We start from the raw sequence: 24,480 nt of genomic DNA on the forward strand, positions 1-24,480 counted from the left end.
GATTAGATCAGGTCCACCAAGATAATCTCCCTGTCTTAAGATCAACTTGCCATATAGTATAACACAATCACAGGAGTGATATCAAATTAGTATTCACAGATTTTAGTGAGCATCTTTGGGAGACCATTTTAGTAATTCTTTGTGCTACAGTAGAGAAGGAAGATGGAAGAACATTTTAATTATTTTGTTTAGAGGTCTTTTAATTTCACTTCTAAATGAAAGAAAAATACTTCTCCCATTTCTTTTTGTCTCTGCTCCCACCAGTGTGGTCCAAGCTTCCATCACTTCTTGGCTGGCTGTAGCAGTACTCCTGACTGCTGCTGTTGCTTGTTCCACGTTTCCCTCCCTTCAGTCAGTTTTCCGTATAACAGTCATCTGCGTCTCACCTTGCTCAGCCACTGTGCTTTAGTCACAGTGGTCTTGATTTAGTTCCCAGAAACTGCCATGCTCTGTCCTGCTTCAGGGACTCTGTAGTTTTGTTTTCTTTGCCCAAGCATCTCGCCCCCTTCTCCACAACTGTCCAACTCAACCATTAGGTCTTATCTTAAATATCTCTTCCTCATAGAGGTGTTTCTTTACCTATGGTCTAAATTAAGTCTTGGTTTTTGGTTTCCATGGTATCCTTTACTTTTTCTCTATATCCACGTATCATAATTTATACATATATGTATTCATGTGTTAGTTATTTGATGTCTCTGTCCCACACCGAGGGCAACAGATAAAGAATGTTTTGTTTACCTTTGTGTATCCAGCACCTAGTACAGGTCCTGGCACATAGTAGGCACTTATTAAATATTTATTGAATAAATGAATGAATCTTCAACTTTTTCCCTGCTCGGTCCAGGTTGTTTCCTTTCTAGATTTTTATAGGCCTATTCTCATTACCTTCTTTCTCTTTGTTATTATTTCCTTCCTTTGCTCTACTTTGAATGGTGGAGGAACGTGGCTTCCTGTTTTATGTTATTGTTGGTATGTGTTAACATTTTCAACTAGCGGCAGAAATATGTTTGCAGTTTTTGTTTGTTTGTTTGTTTGTTTTGCGGTACGCGGGCCTCTCACTGCTGTGGCCTCTCCCGTTGCGGAGCACAGGCTCCGGACGCGCAGGCCCAGCGGCCATGGCTCACGGGCTCAGCCGCTCCGTGGCATGTGGGATCTTCCCGGACCGGGGCACGAACACGTGTACTGCATCGGCAGGCGGACTCTCAACCACTGTGCCACCAGGGAAGCCCTGCAGTTTTTATTACTGATTAATACTCCACAATTTTGTAAATGAGAATTTTTGTGGACTTAGAAGAGTAGTCTTATGTAAATTCTTTGAGAATATTGTGAACAATGACAATTTTGAAGCATAATAATACTTTGTAGAGAGTAATGAGCTAGTTAAAAGGTTGAGAGTATTCTTAATTCCTTGTGTGTATTTTCACTTAAGATTTTACCTTCTGGTGTATAGCTCGGAGGAAAACCAGTCCGTTACTTCCTATTTTAGTTTAAGTCATCAAAGAAAAAGAACCAAAAGACTTTAACACAACACTGTAAATCAACTATACTTCAATAAAAATAAATAAATTTAAAAAAAAAGAACCAAAAGACTAATCTGCTGGGTTAGAAATAGCAAAGATCAGTTTTTTCCTGGTGACTTGATTTCACAATGAATTATAAGATTCCTACAAAAACATTAGTTTTTGTCTTTTATAGATTTGAAGCGTTTGACCTACTTCTGCCACAAGGCACAGCCTCTGATCTTTGATATTTATTCACATTTTTCTAGTTTGTGAATCTGAAAACAAAAGCTAAAATAAAAACCGGTTTTTAATAAGCTTGTTTCTTGAGAAGTATATTGTGCTACAGCCAGTTTTCACATTTGCATATAAAAATAAGCAACACAAATGTAATGCTTTTAAGTTGATATATATATTATTTATAAAATTGTCTTTGAAGTGTGGGCTATATAAAATTCTTTCTTCGGCTAAAACTCTAGAGGGCAAGACTCATGCTCTAAGCGTGCTCTTCATTGAACCTAACAAGTTATCATGTAAGTATGAGAGGTGATAGGCATTAAGTCAGGCCGTCACTGCTTTTGCAATAGGAATGACCTCTGAAGTTTTGGGATTTGATTTCTGGCAACACTGAATATTTATTAGGTCATATAGACTTGGTTTAGGCAGCTTATAAATAATCTCCTGTATTACTTAGAAGGAGGCATATTATTCACAGTCTACTTACACAATCAGAGGAACATAAACATTTGCAGTTTTTCAAGGTCATATGGAAAGTTAACTGTGCATCTAAAAATAATTTTCAGTCTTTTAAGACAGATAAGTACAACTTTGCATTTAAATGCCCTTTACCGGGGTAGTCTCTAATCATAAATGTCTTTCTGTAAGACTTAGTTAGCAGTGTGAATCAGAGGTTTACACCTCTGCACCTGAAATAATAATTGTAGAGCCAGTAGTAGTAAGCTGCTCCTGTTTCTGTTGTGGCTACTACATTTACTGAGAGCTTGCTCAGGCACTGTTTTATGTTTAATACCTCAATTAATCCTTGAAAAAACTGTTTGATGTCAGGTTCTATTATTAGCCCATTTTGCAGATGTGAAGGCCAAGGCACAGAAAGTTTAAAGAACTCAAGTTTCTGCCATCGGTGGTGTCACTAGGACATGAACCCAGGCAGACTGATTCCAGGGGTTATAGCTATAAAGTTCATTTTATAATTTTCATGCTATGTTAGAAACATGTTTCTATAGGGAAAAATCACAGTGAAGATGCAATTCAATTGTTTGAATTTTGAGCACTGCCATTTCTGAGTTTAGGCTCTTATTTCTTTCCGTGATTACTTTGGTAGCCTCCTAACTAATGTGCCTGCCGTTAGTCTCTTTTCCCTCTAATCTAGGCTCCCTGGGTTTTCTGACATAATTGAATTTTCTCTAAAGATATCAAATTATTTCTTGCCTCTCTGCCTTTGTAGATGCTGTTTCTTCCTCATGGAGCATCACTTTCTTGGCTAACTGTAACTAACCTACTTTTTGAGGGAGAGAGGGTGGTTGGATTTGTACTATCTTCAACCATAAAATGCTGTATTATTAACTATAAATAAAGACCATGCTAAGGTTTTTTTGTTTTTTGTTTTTTTTGCGGTACGCGGGCCTTTCACTGCTGTGGCCTCTCCCGTTGCGGAGCACAGGCTCCGGACGCGCAGGCTCAGTGGCCATGGCTCACGGGACCAGCCGCTCCGCGGCATGTGGGATCTTCCCGGACCGGGGCACGAACCCGCGTCCCCCGCATCGGCAGGCGGACTCCCAACCACTGCGCCCCCAGGGAAGCCCCATGCTAAGGTTTTTGCATCAAATATTTTTCTAAACTCTGGCCTCTAATGAAAGACAAGGAAAAACTAAAAATTCATGCTGCTTACTAAAAACACAATTGAAATCCAGAAATTCTTTAAACAGTAGACTGACAGAAAGTTCACAACTTGGTATATAGCTCATAAGGTGCCTGGAGATTATTTTTTTCCGTTTTGTACTTGACTAATCCTGCAATCTATTTCAGTTTTTTAACTTCGGTATTAATTGTTGAAGTAGCCAAAGGCACCTATTTTCTATAGAGTTTTAATGCCTAATATAATAGCCATCTACTCAACGCAGTGTTTCTTGGAAAGAAATCCTTTAAAATTTTTTTAAATTAAGTATAAAAAGAAGTATTCTTTTGTTCAATTAGTTTGCAATCTATATTAATGTCATATATTCAGTATGTTATCTTTTAGAAGCCAGTAAGATACATACTGGTCATTAATAAGCAGTGGATTATAGATTAATATAAAGCAGTGATCACTTATATTCTAGAAGTGTATTCCCATCATTGGGTCCTTATGCTGTAACATAGTTTTGGAATCATTATCATTGTAAAATCATTATTTCTTTGCATAATGCACTCAAGAATGGCTCAAAATAAAGACTGTCCTTTAGTCAGAATTCCATTTTATATATTAAAATATCCAGTTTATGTTCAATATATACATGATATTAAAGTAAACCTATCCTTGACTATCAAGGAGAGGAGGAGGAAAAAGGACAAGTGATATCACCTTCTAATGTAGGTCTGTAAAAATATATTGAAGAAGTGCACAGGTGCGCAGGTCCGGCGAGCGCAGGCGCAAAAAGGGCGCAGCTAGAGCGCAGCTGGGTGTCTGGCTTGCGGGTGTCCGAGCGCCGCGGCTGGAGAGGAGTGGCTGGAACTGCTTGAATATCCACATTTCAGTTTCTGCACCTATCAAGAGTTTTTTTTTTTTTTTTTTCTTTTTGCGGTACGCGGGCCTCTCACTGCTGTGGCCTCTCCCGTTGCGGAGCACAGGCTCCGGACGCGCAGGCCCAGCGGCCATGGCTCACGGGCCCAGCCGCTCCGCGGCATATGGGATCCTCCCAGACCGGGGCACGAACCCGTGTCCCCTGCATCGGCAGGCGGACTCTCAACCACTGCGCCACCAGGGAGGCCCTATCAAGAGTTTTAATTCATCATGGATAATCTGTTAGCAGAAGAAATTCAGCTGAGGGCTAACCAGGTTACTGATGAGTCTCTGGAAAGTACAAGGAGAATCCTGGGTTTAGCCACTGAGTCTCAGGATGCAGGAATCAAGACTGTCACTATGCCGGATGAACAAGGGGAACAACTAAAACGCATAGAAGAAGTCATGGACCAAATAAAGACATGAGAGAAGCAGAGAAGACTTTAACAGAACTGAACAAGTGCTGTGGCTTTTGTGTATGCCCATGTAATAGGACAAAGAACTTTGAGTCTAGTAAAGCCTATAAGGCAACATGAGGAGATGTTGGAGACAACTCTACTAGCAATGTAGTATCTAAGAAGCCAGGCCGAGTGACAAGTGGTCAGCCTCAGCAAGCAACCACAGCAGCAGCCAGCGGCTGGTACATTAAATGTATAACAAATGATGCCAGGGAAGACGAAATAGAAGAGAACCCGACGCAAGTGGGCAGTATCCTAGGAAATCTAAAAAACATGGCCCTGGACATAGGCAATGAGATTGAGGCTCAAAATCGACAAATAGAACGGATCACAGAGAAGGCTGACACCAACAAAGATCGTATTGACAATGCCAGTGCCAGAGCAAAGAAACTCATTGACGGCTAAAGCTACTGCTGTACTTCTTTATCACTTATTCATCTCCCTAGCTCCTCCTTCAAAGCCATTACCGTTCCAGAGTTTGAAATTTTGGTTCCACACTCTTCTCATCGGGAGATGATGTGGAAGAAGATCTAGGAGTAACAGCCCCCCTATTCTTTTATTTTCTCTTTTTCCCTTGAGGGTAGACTGCTGCTTAGTTTTCCTCCTAGTATTTTCTTTCTCGGTCCATGCTCTTAGGTTGGTTTTCTTACATCATATATAGTGTTACTTTTCATTCTCTCCATTTACTTAGCAGGTTCTCCTGCTTTCAAAATTTGGAAGCATTGCCAGAGGCAGTCATGTAAAAGGCAGTGGGGGCAGGCACAAGGAGGAAAGGCAAGAGATAAGAAGTTGTTACCTCAGTAAAACCTGCAGACCCTAAAGCCAAAAGTTGCATAACCACAGTGAAGATCTAGTTGGGTTTAATTTCTATTTAAGTTGCAGTTATTGCCAATTTAGGCCAATGCTTGGTTTTGGAGCCTGCATATACAATGTTTTTGTTATGCATCACAACTTTGCAACCTCTGCTTCAGAAAAGAATAGAATGAGTTTTCTTAAAGTGAGCTTAATTTCTGAACTCCTGGTGATTCATCTATGTACATAGATTCTATGATCCCATTTCATATTGCACCATATAGGAACACATGGTATAAATGAATGGCTTTTTATTTTCATATTATTAATAGTATCATGGTCCCATTACAGGCCTATTAACCTCATAAATTTGTCATTAGTCTTTGAAGAAAAAATATGTGAATATGTATATATAATATGAGAATTTCTCTCTACAGCAGGGCTTAAAATTTTTGGGAAAAGTTTGACAAAGTATATCACGGGAATTCAGATTTACCTCAATGCCAAGAATTATGTTTGGATAGGAAAAAAGAAACTTGTTTTGATCTCAGGTAGAAAATAGTTAGATTGCTTTGAGTTTTATGTAGCTTTAAACTATTTTTAAAACTAGAATTTATTCTGTTTAACTAAAAATGATTCAGAAAATTATGTCTTTGGTTTACTTATTGATGATTGCACTGTGATTCTCTTAGCCTTTTGTATTCAACTTCCAGAATCACATTTGTTTAGATCCTGAACAGTGTTATAAGAATCTGATTGGTATTTGTCACCTTTATTTAAAAACTAGCTTCTGCACACTTCAAAACTATTAATGTCAATTGGTTTGACCAATAACCACTGTTTGGTCCTTACAATTAAATTTTGTAACTAAAAAAATATATATATATGTATAAGATCAAAATACATTGAAAATCAAGTATAAAATAAAAGCATTCTCTCAGAATGAGGCCTTATAAATACTCAAACCAATTAAACATTACAGTGGAAAAGTTCATTAAATATTACATTAAGTAATTAGTAATTTTTATATTCCTACATAGGTCAAAATTACCAAACCATGAAACTGAATTTCTTCTCATTTCCCCAAGGATTATGAAAGAGATTTTAATTAAGCTTTGCTATGTTAAGAATTTCCTTGATTTTAGAAAGCTGTTTGTATGTTACTACAGCTTTTCTAAGTGACTGTCTACATAAAGATAACCTTATGTGTGGCTTGGTAATTTTGTGGTTAATGTATACCATGAAAAAGTTATTATAGGAATTCAATTCATGAAGCATATATGATCAGCTATGTTCAAGCAAGATATTGAATCATTTGGTATTTTGTAATATGTATAATTAGTAGTAAATCCTAAAAAGAATATGATTAAAGACAGTGTCCTTTCTTGAAAGTAATGTTAATGACTTTTTTTTCTTTACTTATTCACTTGTTTTTCACCTCATTATAGAAAGGATTTCAAGTGGCAAATTAATTTTACTATAATGGGAGTAATTATCTAGTCATCAATAAAAGTTAAGTATCTACCATATGCTAAGCATTGTGCTAAATGCTGCTTATACAGAAATAAAATACATGTTCTTTTCCTCAAGAAGTGTGCGGTTTAGAGAAAAAGTCAGACAAGTTAACCAGCAAGTACAGTACAATGTGAGTACAATAAAAATTATTATTAACTCTGTTATGTAGGAGGTGATATACTAAGCGCATTACATTGTTATTCTCTTTTTAAATCAGGAAATTAATATTTAGCAACATTAGTTAACTCATCTAAGGTCACACAGTACGTGGTTGAATCAGAATTTGAACTCAGATGTGTCTGACTCCAAAGCTTTTTATCTTGCTGCCTCTCTATACTGGTAAGGGTTAAGACAGAGTGATGCAGAGGATTTATGGGGACCGTAAAGGTGCGTGTGCCAGTGTAGGCTATTAGGTTCTGGAAGAGAATGCTTAAACTGAGTTTAGAAGACTAAATAGGAATTAGCCAAGAGGAAGAGGGAGCTGAAAAGCATTCCAACAGAGATACTAACTTGTGCAAAGGCATAGAGATGAGAAGGCGTAGCCCATTTGGGGCTTGTAAGCCCTTATTTCTCTGAATAAAGGAGAGTAAACCTGCAAGAAAACCTGGAGAAATAACCCCCAAATCATTCACTAATTCATTTATTCAGTCAGTATTGGGCACTGTAGACTTATTCACTGCATCTCTGGGATGATATTGGAATTTTTAAAACTACAAGTCATAGAAATGACACTAATGTTAACAAAATGCCACATAATCAGGAAAGAGAAGAACGTTATGCTCTTCTGTCCTCTGATTTGTTTTATTTGGCTTTTAGAGCAATGGCTTCTAAACTGTAAAATCTCTCTCTCTCTCTCTCTCTCTCTCTCTCTCTTTCTCTTTCTCTCTTTTCTGATCATTTCTCTCATCATACTACCTGATGCCAAACTGTGTGGAGATTTTAGAACTGAAGACTGCCTAAAGTGTTCTCAATTCAACTATGCTAAATTCTATTTACTTCCTAAAGATTTAAGAAAGGCTAAGTGTGTTTCTCTGTATCAGTGTCCCCTGTATGACCTTATCTTTCAGGGGATAAATGTACTGAAAGTACTAAAACAGATCCTTTCAAGGACATGTTTGGAGAGGTAGACTCACATCAAGCTGCTAGATGGATATACAGGACAATGCAAGACCATGACCCAGATATAAATCAACATATAAAATCTAGGAGGTAGGGAATGGTTTTTCTGAGTTTGAAGGAGGGATGTTTATCATTAGACACATTTATCATTCAGTGATACGATTATTAGTTTGTTTTCTCCATCTTTACAATCCAAAGAGACAGTCTTCAACATTCATTTCAAATGCTGTCTTCTAGTAGAAGACAGCTGGAAGTAATTATTCCCTCTCCTGAACTTCCCAGCATTTTATCTGTATCTTTTAAAAATACATCCAATAATTCCTTCCTTTTTATAATGTCATTTATATGCATGTCTCATCTCCTCTTTTAAACTGTACGTACCTTCATGTTTGATCCCCAGCACTAAGCGTTGTACGTGTAAGGCATTGAGCTAATATTTAATGAATTAAAGCGTAGCATCCCTATCATAAACTAAACCATTAGGGCAGGGTTTCTTGAAGTGCTGGACGTGAATTACTTACTTCAGGATCACCTGGAATGTGTTGTTCAAAGTGCAAGTTCCTGTGCTTCTGCCCACACCTACTGAATGAGAATTTCTGTGGTTTCCAGTAATCTTGTTTTGAGTAAAAACACTAGATAATTATGATGTACACTAAAGTTTGAGAACCCACTGCCTTAGGGAGAATGCAAGAATCCAAATTAAAATTGAATTTACATTGAATTGCAGATGTGCTTAATGCTAAAAATAATAAAGTATAAACCATAATGGAAAAGAACATGTAAAAAGAATGTATATATGTGTATAACTGAGTCACCTTGCTATACAGCAGAGATTGGCCCAACATTGTAAACCAACTATACTTCAGTTAAAAAAAAAATAATAAAGTAGCGAGACTTCCCTGGTGGCGCAGTGGTTAAGAATCCACCTGTCAATGCAGGAGACACGGGTTTGATCCCTGGTCCAGGAAGATCCCACATGTCGCAGAGGAACTAAGCCTGTGCACCACAACTACTGAGCCTGTGCTCTAGAGCCCAGCCCACGAACCACAGCTACTGAAGCCCGCATGCCTAGAGCCCGTGCTCCGCAACAAGAGAAGCCACTGCAATGAGAAGCCCGCGCACCACAACGAAGAGTAGCCCCCCGCTTGCTGCAACTAGAGAATGCCCGCGTGCAGCAAAGAAGACCCAACGCAGCCAATAAATAAATAAATAAATTTATATTAAAAAACGGTCGCATTTTGTACATAGCATATAAGATGAAAATATAAGAAGAAAGAAATGAACAGGAAGATATTTTCAGTGAAGTTTTTCTGTATGTCAGGAAAGATCAATGTTCAATATTCTGGAACTTTAGTCTTAAAAAACATATTTAGGGCTTCCCTGGTGGCGCAGTGGTTGAGAGTCCCCCTGCCGATGCAGGGGACACGGGTTCGTGCCCCAGTCCGGGAAGATCCCACATGCCGCAGAGCGGCTGGGCCCGTGAGCCATGCCTGCTGGGCCTGCACATCCGAAGCCTGTGCTCCGCAACGGGAGAGGCCACAACAGTGAGAGGCCCGCGTACCACACACACACACACAAAAGCATATTTAGATGTAAATGATTTAGAATATTGATGACCATTTTCTTTGAATGCATTTGAAGTAAAACACCATGGTTTTATAACTAAAGACTAAGAAAAGATGCTTTGAACATTCTTATTGGCACATTCTTGTATTCCTGTATGCATAGATGTCTTTTAAGGCATGATTTCCTATAATATAGTTTGTGACTCCTAGTTTTATTGTAAGAAATAGTGTGGTTTAGATACCATTTAACAATATATGCTTTTCCTTATCTTTAACAACACATTGTAGTTTAGATTTACTTGTCTGTGAAGGTTTTTATCTGTGATTTTTAAAAATATGAAATTGTTGATAGAATGTCAACTATCTTGACTTATGTATTGTTTAAATTGATAAGGGCTAGGATAAGCTGTAGCAAGCAACTCCAGTATAGATCTTCATCATCCAGGTAGTTCTTTTATTTCTAAAATATAAATTGTTGGGCTTCCCTGGTGGCGTAGTGGTTAAGAATCCAATCCGCCCGCCAGTGCAGGGGATACGGGTTCAATCCCTAGTCTGGGAAGATCCCACGTGCCGTGGAGCAGCTAAGCCCACACGCCACAACTACTGAGCCTGCACTCTAGAGCCTGCGAGCCACAACTACTGAAGCCTGTGCGCCTAGAGCCCGTGCTTTGCAACAAGGGAAGCCACCACAATGAGATGCCTGAGCACCTCAACAAAGAGTAGCTCCCGCTCGTCACAACTAGAGAAAGCCCACGCGCAGCAACGAAGACCCAGCACAGCCAAAAATAAATTAAAAAAATTAAAATATAAATTGTTTTATAAACTTAAGCTGTTCTTATAATAGTAATAAAGATAAGAAGTGCTTAAAAAGTGCTTATAATATAGAGAACTGGTCCAGGTACTATGTATATATTAGTTCATTTAATTCTCACAGCAACCAAATGAAGTAGGCAGTGTTATCAACCACACTTTGCAGGTAAGGAAGCTAAGGTATTGAGAAAGAAATTTGTCCAAGTTCACGTAGCTGATAAGTGGCTAGGATATGAACCCCTACAGAGTAGCTTCAGAGTCAGCACTCTTAACCACTCTGCAATAATGTTATTATTTTTTTTAACTAGCACATAACTTGACTTTGTCTTAGTCACTATCAGGAGCATTTTCCAGCAGTAGTAATAATAATTGGCAAATGTTTCCAAGTAAAAATTTTAAACAAATTCAGCGTATATCTAAACATCATCTTTTTTGAATGGTCTTAATGCTATTCTTACTTTTACTGATTTTACGTAGTAATATCAAGATTTCTTACTTAAAATTAGTTGGCTGTCAAAAGATTGTTTTGGCAATCTGATTGACACAAGTGAAAGTCCAGTAAGTTTATTTTATTTTTTTAATTTGATTTATTTTTAAAATTTAATTCATTTTTTGGCTACGTTGGGTCTTCATTGCTCTGCATGGGCTTTCTCTATTTGTGGCAAGCAGGGGCTACTCTTTGTTGCAGTGCGCGGGCTTCTTATTAAGGTGGCTTCCCTTGTTGCAGAGCACGGGCTCTAGGCGCGTGGGCTTCAGTAGTTGCAGCATGTGGGCTCAGTAGTTGTGGCACGCGGGCCCTAGAGTGCAGGCTCAGTAGTTGTGGCACACGGGCAGTTGCTCCGTGGCATGTGGGATCTTCCTGGACCAGGGGTTGAACCCGTGTCCCCTGCAGTGGCAGGTGGTTTCTTAACCACTGCACCAAAAGGGAAGTCCCAGGTCCAGTAATTTTAATTTTCAGAAGCTTCTGGAACACTTAACAGATTTTTTTAAACTATATTTATTTATTTATTTTTGGCTGCTTTGGGTCTTCGTTGCTGCGCATTGGCTTTCTTTAGTTGCGGCGAGTGGGGGCTACTCTTCATTGTGGTGTGCGGGCTTCTCATCATGGTGACTTCTCCTTGTGGAGCATGGGCTCTAGGCACGTGGGCTTCAGCAGTTGTGGCACGCAGGCTCAGTAGTTGTGGCTTGCGGGCTGTAGAGTGCAGGCTCAGTAGTTGTGGCGCATGGGCTTAGTTGCTCCACAGCATGTGGGATCTTCCTGGACCAGGGCTCAAACCTGTGGCCCCTGCATTGGCAGGTGGGTTCTTAAAAGCCACTGCACCACCAGGGAAGCTCCACTTAACAGATTTTTAGAAAATAAAAAGGCTAGATAAATTTTCATACTGATCATTTTTTTAAATTATATATAAAAGATGTTTAGTAATATATATTCTTTTTGATAAAGCACTGAAGTTTTTATCTACAAAAAGAACATTTTTTTAAAATTTATTTTTTTGACCATCCTGCCGCAAGCCATGTGGGATCTTATCAATAGTTCCCCAACCAGGGATTGAAACTGCGCCCCCGGCATTGGAAGCATGGAGTCTTAACCACTGGACCGCCAGGGAATTCCCCAAAAGTACATTTTTTTAATTGGTGTTTCTGTGGTACACATGAAAATATTTGTCCTTGGTCTATGTCATTTCCTCATTTTTAATTCTACAAATTGGTCATTTTAGGTGTCATTAATTGTTTTGTTTCAGTAAATAAATACTGAAGGTGATTTAACCACCTTGTAAAAATAGCTAACTTATGAATGCTATATATTAGGCTGTGTTTTAATATGTTAATTGTTTTTAAAATAATCTGTCCCATCAAAACACTAACTTGTTTAAAAAGTTCAGTTTTAAAATATCACCAACCTCTGTTATAAACAGGACAGCTCAGAAGAAGAGGAGACGTAAATTAGAGAAACCCAGAATGGAAAATAAAGAAGAGAGATTATTTTACCCTTAGAATAAAGGGTTCCACAATGAGGAGGTGGGCTCTAAGAATCTTGAATAAGAAGATCATAGGTATGCCCAATTAAGTGGCTCTTAATAGCATTATTTTTATTTTTTCAATGCAAATTTACAATCTAGTAAACTGAAAAGCAGATGAACATTGAATTTTCTGTGGAATTCTTAAGGAAGGGTCACTTTTATATGGGAAAATATATTTCTTGTACTTCTAATCTTTTGATCTATATTTTGTCATTTTGTTAATGGTGGAAAGAGAATAAATATCATTTTTTATGAACAAAATATTTTTTTCTAAGTTTGAAACCAGTATGAACCTTGCTGTAAATATTTAAGTTTTAAAAAATATAAATTAAATATTTGATTGTGCTACTAAACATATCATTTTACCTGATGGCTAGGAGGAGTCAAACATAGTCAAGAGGGGTACCTAATGAGTACCTTTAGAGAGTACATAAAGCATTTAATAACTGTAGGAAGAATGATCGTGTCTTATTTCTCAAATAAATAGAATTTTAATTTACTTATACAAGGAAGTTATTCTGTATTTACTTATTTTATGTAGAGTTTTCTACTAGAATATAAGCTCCCTGAAGGCAGGGACTCTGTTTTACTCACCATCCTATCCTCAATACCTAGAATACTGAATGCGTAGTACATAGTAGGTTTTCAGTAAGTACTTGATGAGTAAATGGAATAGATGTTTATACATGTTTTTTATTATGGTGAAATATACATAATAATTAACATGTTTTAAATGACATTTTTATATCTGGTTAGATAAAAGACATGCTCATTATAGAAATATTTGAAACTATTATGAAACAGAAAAGTTACTTGTAGTTTGCAACTTCAAATAGCTGTTCTTTAGGAATATTTTTCTCTAATTCTTTTTTATGCAGATATGTTTATAACTAAATTGAGATCACACATACACATAATACATATAGTTTTGTGCCCTGCTTTTTTAATTTAATACTTTCAAGTGAGCATTTTTCTAAATCATTAACTATTACTTGAAAACATGTTAAAAGGTTGTTAAGGGTCTAAGTGCAGTTTTGCTCAAAATTCACAGTAATAAATACATTTTACTTTGTGATTAAGACTATACATATACAGGGGCTTCCCTGGTGGCGCAGTGGTTGGGGGTCCGCCTGCCGATGCAGGGGACGCGGGTTCGTGCCCCGGTCCGGGAGGATCCCACGTGCTGCGGAGCGGCTGGGCCCGTGAGCCGTGGCTGCTGGGCCTGCGCGTCCGGAGCCTGTGCTCCGCAACGGGAGAGGCCGCGGCGGTGACAGGCCCGTGTACCGCAAAAAAAAAAAAGACTATACATAAACATTTAATTGTATTAAAAATTGTAAAGTAGTAGTTATGAAGTGTGATGAATTCTGATTTTTCATATATGTATATTTTTTCCGGTACGCGGGCCTCTCACTGTTGTGGCCTCTCCGTTGCGGAGCACAGGCTCCGGACGTGCAGGCTTATCGGCCACGGCTCACTGGCCCAGCCGGTCCGCGGCACGTGGGATCCTCCCGGACCGGGGCATGAACCCGTGTCCCCTGCATCGGCAGGCGGACTCTCAACCACTGCGCCACCAGGGAAGCCCCTCATATGTTGTTTTTTGAAATATGCTTGTCACATCCCTCCAAACTGATTTTGCATCTCAGTAATGGGTTGCAGCCTACAGTTGGAAAAGTACAGTTCTCTTGTATGAGTATTCTGTAATTCAGTTATGCCCCTTTTATTGGACAAATTTGGTTCTTTCCATTTTTTTGCCGATAGGTATAAGTTCTTAAAAGTGTGTTTGAGCATATTTACCAAAGTAATTTATGCTGGTTATAATAAATTGTTGCTAAAGTGTTAAAATGTAAAAGTCTTCTTTATCAGTTTGATGTATATCCTTTCAGATTTTCTTTTTTTCATGTAAAGGTGAGATACACTGTCAAATTATTAAAATTATTTTTATGGCCCTCAGTAGAGTTTAATAACTTGCCTTACATGGGTCCTGGGCATGGGCGTTTTGTAATTTTTGTTAATTTTTTCCTTCAGTTTTACTAGGATACAATTAACACATGATATTGTGTTATGCAAAGTGTGCAAAGTGTAAAGTGACTTTCAGATTTTTCTATGCAGTCATTCACTATATCAATCTCTATACACACATTTTTTTCCTAAACAAAAATGCTGTTATTCTAACACCTTTTAAGTTTTTTAGTTAATGTATCATGGATATCTTTTCATATCAACGTGTAAAATCTTTATTTGCTGCCTAGTACTCCGTTATAGGTAGATCATATTCTAACCTTTCCATTGTTAATAAAGATTTGTGTTGGTTTTTTTTCTTGGCCGCACCACGCAGCTTGTGGAATCGTAGTTCCCCAACCAGGGATTGAACCCAGGGCCCCCAGCAGTGAAAGTGCAGAGTCCTAACCACTGGACTGCCAGGGAATTCCCAGTTTGTACTACCTTTAATAGTATATAAGGGAAAAAATTTCCCTGTAGTGTTAACATTGGATATTTTCAACCTCGATTTTTGCCAGTCTGATGAGCAAAAAAATCTCTTTTATAATTTGAATGTATTGGATTAGCATCTTTTCATATGCTTATTGGCGATTTATGTGTCTTCTACTAATGCTTGCTTATATCCTTTGTGGATTTTTCTATTTATTATTGATTTGTAGGAAATCTTTATGTATTATGTTTATTAGCCTCTTGAGTATTATATGTTGTAAATGGCTTCTCCCAGTCTATAAATCATCTTTGAAACTTTATTATGGAATCTTTTTCTATATAGAAGTTTAACATTTTGTACTTGATCAAATCAGCTTTTTTTTTTTTTCTTTATGGATTCTGGGATTTGTATCATGTTTTAAAGGGTATAACTGACCTTCTCCACTTATTTTCTTATATTTTCCTCTATACTTATAGCTTTTCTTATTTATTCATTGAGAAATAATTTTTGTGTTTTTTGTATTACATTTGGCTACTTAAAGTTGATATAATTATTACTTCTGATAACTAAACAACTCATAATAAGGAAGATTAGTGAGTTTCTTTTTTGTGACTTAAAAAAATTTTTTTACATGTTTATTTTTATTTTTTTGGCTGCACTGTGCGACATGTGGCATCTTAGTTCCCTGACCAGGGATTGAACCCACGCCCCCTGCTTTGGAAGCACCAAGTCTTAACCACTGGACCACCAGGGAAGTCCCAATCAGTGAGTTTCTGAAGGGAGTTCTAATTTTGTTAAAATGCTTGAATTGATGGTAAATATAGTTGGTTTGAGCATGAATCTAAGCTTTATAAGGAGTTGGAGTAAGGGTAGATATTTTTTGGATAGGAAAACGTTTGAACAAAAGTGCAGATTTCTCATCAGGCTTCACAGCCAATCAAGTTCATTTGAAACATAACAGTAGGTTATTTGACAAATTGTTGCCTTGCTGACATTTTCTCTCTTAGACTATAAGGGGAAAATATTTATATATTTGTATGAGAAAAAATCTTGAAGGGTATACACCAAATTATTAGCAATGATTTTCTCTGATGGAGAGATTTCAGATATATTTAATTTTTTTTCTACTTACTGTGTTTTACATTTTTATCACTAAAAATGTTATTTGTTTAGGGACGTCCCTGGTAGCACAGTGGTTAAGAATCCACCTGCCAATGCAGGGGACACGGGTTCGATCCCTGGTCTGGGAAGGTCCCACATGCTGTAGAGCAACTAAGCCTGTGTGTCACAACTACTGAGCCTGCGCTCTAGAGCCCATGAGCCACAACTACTGAGGCCACATGCCACAACTGCTGAAGCCCACATGCCTAGAGCCTGTGCTCCGCAACAAGAGAAGCCACCACAATGAGAAGCCCATGCACTGCATTGAAGAGTAGCCCCCGCTCACTGCAACTAGAGAAAGCCCGCGTGCAGCAACGAAGACCCAATGCAATAAAAAAGAAAAATGTTACTTGTTTAGTAAAAATAATATAGCGGGGAGGTAAAGAATGCAATGAAGGATACTGCTACTCTGGATCTATTTATAGCCAATAAGGAAGAATTGCTTGGTGGATAGAAATGAAAAACCTTTGGAGACAACGTGACCATATCATTATATAGTTTGTTATAGCTGGGGTGGAGAATTCTAGAAGCGGTCACATATATACATACTCTAGATTGTAGGAATAAAACTTATAAAAAGTAAACAAAAATATATATTGTCATGACCTTATGACCTGAGACTAGGAAAGGTGGGAAGAACACAAAAATAATTGTAGAATTATACAATTACAGATTATAACGAGTTTTTTTGTTTGTTTGTTTTTTGTTTTTGAGGTACACGGGCCTCTCGCTGTTGTGGCCTCTCCCGTTGCGGAGCACAGGCTCCGGACACGCAGGCTCAGCGGCCATGGCTCATGGGCCCAGCCACTCCGCGGCATGTGGGATCTTCCCGGACCAGGGCACAAACGTGCGTCCCCTGTATCGGCAGGCGGACTCTCAACCACTGCGCCACCAGGGAAGCCCTATAACGAGTTTTTTAAAAAGGCAAAAGCAAATAAAACTACTTTGACTCCACTTGGAGCAATCTTAGCTCAGGTTTTAAAAGGACATTTATAGAAGATGAATATATAAAAGTGACACAAACATTTAAGTGTGTCAGAAAAGCTAAAATCCGGAAATCACAGATGTGAGGAATATACTAAAGATAATTATAAAATCTTACAGTTATATTCAGAATCAATAATAAGGAAGATACATGCTTACTTAATATTAACAGCTCTTACTTGGTTTCCATATTTTCTGTCAAAGAGAACAATGTTTATGCTGTAACAACAACAAAAAATTACCTAGTAAAGGAGAATTAAAGTCCAGTATAGGTGAAATTAATTAAGGAGGCATCTAACTGCTCAATAGGACTTTTTTTCATAACCTGAACTAGTTACATCTGAGGATGCTGTGCATACTTGTAGGTGAGAAAGCTAAACTTTGAGGAATTATTGGGAATAGGAAGAATGGAAGTGAGCCACAGGTGAGGACATTGACAGCATGTTGATCAAATTCAGAAATGATACAAAGCTTGTTGGACTTTTATGCAAGAAATGAAAACAATTTGTAAGTCCATAGCAACAAGCACTTAACAGATTGGTTTAAATAAGAAATTTAGTATAACTAAATATATAATCCTGCATTTGGGTTAAAAGAAAAATGAGTTGAAGAATTGATGAAAAAGGATAAATAGCCTAGTGGGAGTGTTTATGACAAAGGGAATTTCCCTGTTGGTAAACTTAATATGAATAAACATACCCCATAAACATACACATTTTATACAGTTGCAGTCATAATGTGCTAATTATATATATATTGCCTTTTTCACTGAGTACATGAATATAATACACACTTTCCATATTGCTGTATAGATTTCCAAATTATTTGTTGTTGCCTAAATGTTCCATCTGCAGGCTCTTACATAATTTAATAAATCAGTCCCTTATTTTAGATATTAGGGTTTACTCTAATTTTTTATTACTTAAATAACATTGTAATGATAATCTTTGTGCATAACGTATTAGGCTACTGTTGGATAATTTCCTTAGATAATTTTCTGGAAGGATTTCTTCTAACAAATACTGAAAACCAACTAGAGACTAGCTATATAACTGATTTGGGGAATCCTGGGTTGCATGTGTTGTTGTAGTTGTTGGCTCATTTAAGATAACAATAGCAGCTGATACCTCTGACTGTGGTTCAGGCAATGTGCCAAATAGTTTGTGTGTGTAGTTATATTTAATTATCCTGCAAATTCTATTAGATAAGGTATTCAAGGCCAAAGTTTGATAACTTGTCCAAAATTGTATAACTAATAAATGGCAAAAATGACATATAGGACTGTGTGGCTGCAAAACTGCACTGGCTCCCAGACTGGACATAAACAATTATAATGGCAAGATTCTTACAGAGTAGGCTCTATTAGATTAGGTATTTTGTGCAGAAGTGAATACACATGACCTGTTAAGTATGAATGCATTATTGGCCCAAGTGTTGTTGTTTTTTTTTTTTTTTTTTTTTTTTCCATTTTTTTTTAAGTTTATTTATTCATTTTTTTAATTAGTTTCTGCTTTATAACAAAGTGAATCAGTCATACATATACATCTGTTCCCACATCCCTTCCCTCATGCATCTCCCTCCCTCCCACCCTCCCCATCCCACCCCTCCAGGCGGTCACAAAGCACCGAGCTGATCTCCCTGTGCTCTGCGGCTGCTTCCCACTATCTATCTACCTTACGTTTGGTAGTGTATACACGTCCATGCCTCTCTTTCGCCTTGTCACAGCCCACCCTTCCCCCTCCCCATATCCTCAAGTCCATTCTCAAGTAGGTCTGCGTCTTTTTTTTTTTTTTTTTTTTTTTTGCTGTACGCGGGCCTCTCACTGCTGTGGCCTCTCCCGTTGCGGAGCACAGGCTCCGGACACACAGGCTCCGCGGCCATGGCTCGCGGGCCCAGCCGCTCCGCGGCATGTGGGATCTTCCGGGATAGGGGCACGAACCCGTGTCCCCTGCATCGGCAGGCGGACTCTCAACCACTGCGCCACCAGGGAAGCCCAAGGTCTGCGTCTTCATTCCCGTTTTGCCCCTAGGTTCTTCATGACATTTTTTTTTTAAATTCCGTATATATGTGTTAGCATACGGTATTTGTCTTTCTCTTTCTGACTAACTTCACTCTGTATGACAGACTCTAGGTCTATCCACCTCATTACAAATAGCTCAGTTTCGTTTCTTTTTATGGCTGAGTAATATTCCATTGTATATATGTGCCACATCTTCTTTATCCATTCATCCGATGATGGACACTTAGGTTGTTTCCAGCTCCGGGCTATTGTGAATAGAGCTGCAATGAACATTTTGGTACATGTCTCTTTTGGAATTATGGTTTTCTCAGGGTATATGCCCAGTAGTGGGATTGCTGGGTCATATGGTAGTTCTATTTGTAGTTTTTTAAGGAACCTCCATACCGTTCTCCATAGTGGCTGTACCAATTCACATTCCCACCAGCAGTGCAAGAGTGTTCCCTTTTCTCCACACCCTCTCCAGCATTTATTGTTTCTAGATTTCTCTTTTTTTTTTTTTTTAATTAGTTTCTGCTTTATAACAAAGTGAATCAGTCATACATATACATCTGTTCCCACATCCCTTCCCTCATGCATCTCCCTCCCTCCCACCCTTCCCATCCCACCCCTCCAGGCGGTCACAAAGCACCGAGCTGATCTCCCTGTGCTCTGCGGCTGCTTCCCACTATCTATCTACCTTACGTTTGGTAGTGTATATATGTCCATGCCTCTCTTTCGCCTTGTCACAGCCCACCCTTCCCCCTCCCCATATCCTCAAGTCCATTCTCAAGTAGGTCTGTGTCTTTATTCTCGTTTTGCCCCTAGGTTCTTCATGACATTTTTTTTTTAAATTCCGTATATATGTGTTAGCATACGGTATTTGTCTTTCTCTTTCTGACTAACTTCACTCTGTATGACAGACTCTAGGTCTATCCACCTCATTACAAATAGCTCAGTTTCGTTTCTTTTTATGGCTGAGTAATATTCCATTGTATATATGTGCCACATCTTCTTTATCCATTCATCCGATGATGGACACTTAGGTTGTTTCCAGCTCCGGGCTATTGTGAATAGAGCTGCAATGAACATTTTGGTACATGTCTCTTTTGGAATTATGGTTTTCTCAGGGTATATGCCCAGTAGTGGGATTGCTGGGTCATATGGTAGTTCTATTTGTAGTTTTTTAAGGAACCTCCATACCGTTCTCCATAGTGGCTGTACCAATTCACATTCCCACCAGCAGTGCAAGAGTGTTCCCTTTTCTCCACACCCTCTCCAGCATTTATTGTTTCTAGATTCCTTGATGATGGCCATTCTGACTGGTGTGAGATGATATCTCATTGTAGTTTTGATTTGCATTTCTCTAATGATTAATGATGTTGAGCATTCTTTCATGTGTTTGTTGGCAGTCTGTATATCTTCTTTGGAGAAATGCCTATTTAAGTCTTCTGCCCATTTTTGGATTGGGTTGTCTGTTTTTTTGCTATTGAGCTGCATGAGCTGTTTATAAATTTTGGAGATTAATCCTTTGTCAGTTGCTTCATTTGCAAATATTTTCTCCCATTCTGAGGGTTGTCTTTTGGTCTTCTTTATGGTTTCCTTTGCTGTGCAAAAGCTTTGAAGTTTCATTAGGTCCCATTTGTTTATCTTTGTTTTTATTTCCATTTCTCTAGGAGGTGGGTCCAAAAGGATCTTGCTGTGATTTATGTCATAGAGTGTTCTACCTATGTTTTCCTCTAAGAGTTTGATAGTTTCTGGCCTTACATTTAAGTCTTTAATCCATTTTGAGCTTATTTTTGTGTATGGTGCTAGGGAATGATCTAATCTCAAACTTTTACATGTCCCTGTCCAGTTTTCCCAGCACCACTTATTGAAGAGGCTGTCCTTTCTCCACTGTACATTCCTGCCTCCTTTATCAAAGATAAGTTGGCCATATGTGCGTGGGTTTATCTCTGGGCTTTCTATCCTGATCCACTGATCTATCTTTCTGTTTTTATGCCAGTACCAGACTGTCTTAATTACTGTAGCTTTGTAGTATAGTCTGAAGTCAGGGAGCCTGATTCCTCCAGCTCCGTTTTTCGTTCTCAAGATTGCTTTAGCTATTCGGGGCCTTTTGTTTTTCCAAACAAATTTTGAAATTTTTTGTTCTAGTTCTGTGAAAAATGCCATTGGTAGTTTGATAGGGATTGCATTGAATCTGTAGATTGCTTTCGGTAGTAGAGTCATTTTCACAATATTGATTCTTCCAATCCAGGAGCATGGTATATCTCTCCATCTATTTGTATCATCTTTAATTTCTTTCATCAGTGTCTTATAGTTTTCTGCATACAGGTCTTTTGTCTCCTTAGGTAGGTTTATTCCTAGATATTTTATTCTTTTTGTTGCGATGGTAAATGGGAGTGTTTTCTTGATTTCATTTTCAGATTTTTCATCATTAGTGTATAGGAATGCCAGAGATTTCTGTACATTAATTTTATATCCTGCTACTTTACCAAATTCATTGATTAGCTCTAGTAGTTTTTCGGTAGCATCTTTAGGATTCTCTATGTATAGTATCATGTCATCTGCAAACAGTGACAGCTTTACTTCTTCTTTTCCAATTTGGATTCCTTTTATTTCCTTTTCTTCTCTGATTGCTGTGGCTAAAACTTCCAAAACTATGTTGAATAAGAGTGGTGAGAGTGGGCAGCCTTGTCTTGTTCCTGATCTTAGTGGAAATGGTTTCAGTTTTTCACCATTGAGGACAATGTTGGCTGTGGGTTTGTCATATATGGCCTTTATTATGTTGAGGAAAGATCCCTCTATACCTACTTTCTGCAGGGTTTTTATCATAAATGGGTGTTGAATTTTGTCGAAAGCTTTCTCTGCATCTATTGAGATGATCATATGGTTTTTCTCCTTCAACTTGTTAATATGGTGTATTACATTGATTGATTTGCGTATATTGAAGAATCCTTGCATTCCTGGGATAAACCCCACTTGATCATGGTGTATGATCCTTTTAATGTGCTCTTGGATTCTGTTTGCTAGTATTTTGTTGAGGATTTTTGCATCTATGTTCATCAGTGATATTGGCCTGTAGTTTTCTTTCTTTGTGACATCCTTGCCTGGTTTTGGTATCAAGGTGATGTCGGCCTCGTAGAATGAGTTTGGGAGTGTTCCTCCCTCTGCTATATTTTGGAAGAGTTTGAGAAGGATAGGTGTTAGCTCTTCTCTAAATGTTTGATAGAATTCACCTGTGAAGCCATCTGGTCCTGGGCTTTTGTTTGATGGAAGATTTTTAATCACAGTTTCAATTTCAGTGCTTGTGATTGGTCTATTCATATTTTCTATTTCTTCCTGAGTCAGTCTTGGCAGGTTGTGCATTTCTAAGAATGTGTCCATTTCTTCCAGGTTGTCCATTTTATTGGAATAGAGTTGCTTATAGTAATCTCTCATAATCTTTTGTATTTCTGCAGTGTCAGTTGTTACTTCTCCTTTTTCATTTCTAATTCTATTGATTTGAGTCTTCTCCCTTTTTTTCTTGATGAGTCTGGCTAATGGTTTGTCAATTTTGTTTATCTTCTCAAAGAACCAGCTTTTAGTTTGGTTGATCTTTGCTATCGTTTCCTTCATTTCTTTTTCATTTATTTCTGATCTGATCTTTATGATTTCTTTCCTTCTGCTAGCTTTGGGGTATTTTTGTTCTTCTTTCTCTAATTGCTTTAGGTGCAGGGTCAGGTTGTTTACTCGAAATGCTTCCTGTTTCTTAAGGTGGGATTGTATTGCTATAAACTTCCCCCTTAGAACTGCTTTTGCTGCATCCCATAGGTTTTGGGTCGTCGTGTCTCCATTGTCATTTGTTTCTAGGTATTTTTTAATTTCCTCTTTGATTTCTTCAGTGATCACTTCGTTATTGAGTAGTGTATTGTTTAGCCTCCATGTGTTTGTATTTTTTACACATCTTTTCCTGTAATTGATGTCTAGTCTCATAGCATTGTGGTCGGAGAAGATACTTGATACAATTTCAATTTTCTTAAAATTACCGAGGCTTGATTTGTGACCCAAGATATGATCTATCCTGGAGAATGTTCCATGAGCACTTGAGAAAAATGTGTATTCTGTTGTTTTTGGATGGAATGTCCTATAAATATCAACTAAGTCCATCTCGTTTAATGTATCATTTAAAGCTTGTGTTTCCTTATTTATTTTCATTTTGGATGATCTGTCCATTGGTGAAAGTGGGGTGTTAAAGTCCCCTACTATGAGTGTGTTACTGTCGATTTCCCCTTTTATGGCTGTTAGTATTTGCCTTATGTATTGAGGTGCTCCTATGTTGGGTGCATAAATATTTACAATTGTTATATCTTCTTCTTGGATCGATCCCTTTATCGTTATGTAGTGTCCTTCCTTGTCTCTTCTAATAGTCTTTATTTTAAAGTCTATTTTGTCTGATATAAGAATTGCTACTCCAGCTTTCTTTTGATTTCCATTTGCATGGAATATCTTTTTCCATCCCTTTACTTTCAATCTGTATGTGTCTCTAGGTCTGAAGTGGGTCTCTTGTAGACAGCATATATATGGGTCTTGTTTTTGTATCCATTCAGCCACTCTGTGTCTTTTGGTGGGAGCATTTAGTCCATTTACATTTAAGGTAATTATTGATATGTATGTTCCTATTCCCATTTCCTTAATTGCTTTGGGTTCGTTATTGTAGGTATATTCCTTCTGTTGTGTTTCTTGCCTAGAGAAGTTCCTTTAGCATTTGTTGTAAAGCTGGTTTGGTGGTGCTGAACTCTCTCAGCTTTTGCTTGTCTGTAAAGGTTTTAATTTCTCCATCAAATCTGAATGAGATCCTTGCTGGGTAGAGTAATCTAGGTTGCAGGTTTCTCTCCTTCATCACTTTAATTATGTCCTGCCACTCCCTTCTGGCTTGTAGGGTTTCTGCTGAGAGATCAGCTGTTAACCTTATGGGGATTCCCTTGTGTGTTATTTGTTGTTTTTGCCTTGCTGCTTTTAATATGATTTCTTTGTGTTTAATTTTTGACAGTTTGATTAATATGTGTCTTGGTGTATTTCTCCTTGGATTTATTCTGTATGGGACTCTCTGTGCCTCCTGGACTTGATTAACTATTTCCTTTCCCAAATTAGGGAAGTTTTCAACTATAATCTCTTCAAATATTTTCTCAGTCCCTTTCTTTTTCTCTTCTTCTTCTGGAACCCCTATAATTCGAATGTTGGTGCGTTTAATGTTGTCCCAGAGGTCTCTGAGACTGTCCTCTGTTCTTTTCATTCTTTTTTCTTTATTTTGCTCTGCATCAGTTATTTCCACTATTTTATCTTCCACCTCACTTATCCGTTCTTCTGCCTC

The 24,480-nt window shown here is 38.0% G+C and overlaps 1 protein-coding gene and 1 pseudogene across 2 annotated transcripts in view; both read left to right on the top strand.

Annotated features, from left to right (window-relative positions):
- The window catches only part of PPM1E (protein phosphatase, Mg2+/Mn2+ dependent 1E), a 175,971-nt gene that overhangs the window by 13,526 nt on the left and 137,965 nt on the right, over window positions 1-24,480 (top strand). The gene's annotated exons all lie outside the window — the stretch shown is intronic.
- Window positions 4,083-5,409, top strand: LOC308607094 (synaptosomal-associated protein 23-like; annotated as a pseudogene). Its single transcript has one exon. The product of its transcript is annotated as a synaptosomal-associated protein 23-like (transcript).

Source organism: Mesoplodon bidens (genome assembly GCF_964165515.1).
Source record: "Mesoplodon bidens genome assembly, chromosome: 19".
In the NCBI taxonomy this organism is placed as follows: domain Eukaryota; kingdom Metazoa; phylum Chordata; class Mammalia; order Artiodactyla; family Ziphiidae; genus Mesoplodon; species Mesoplodon bidens.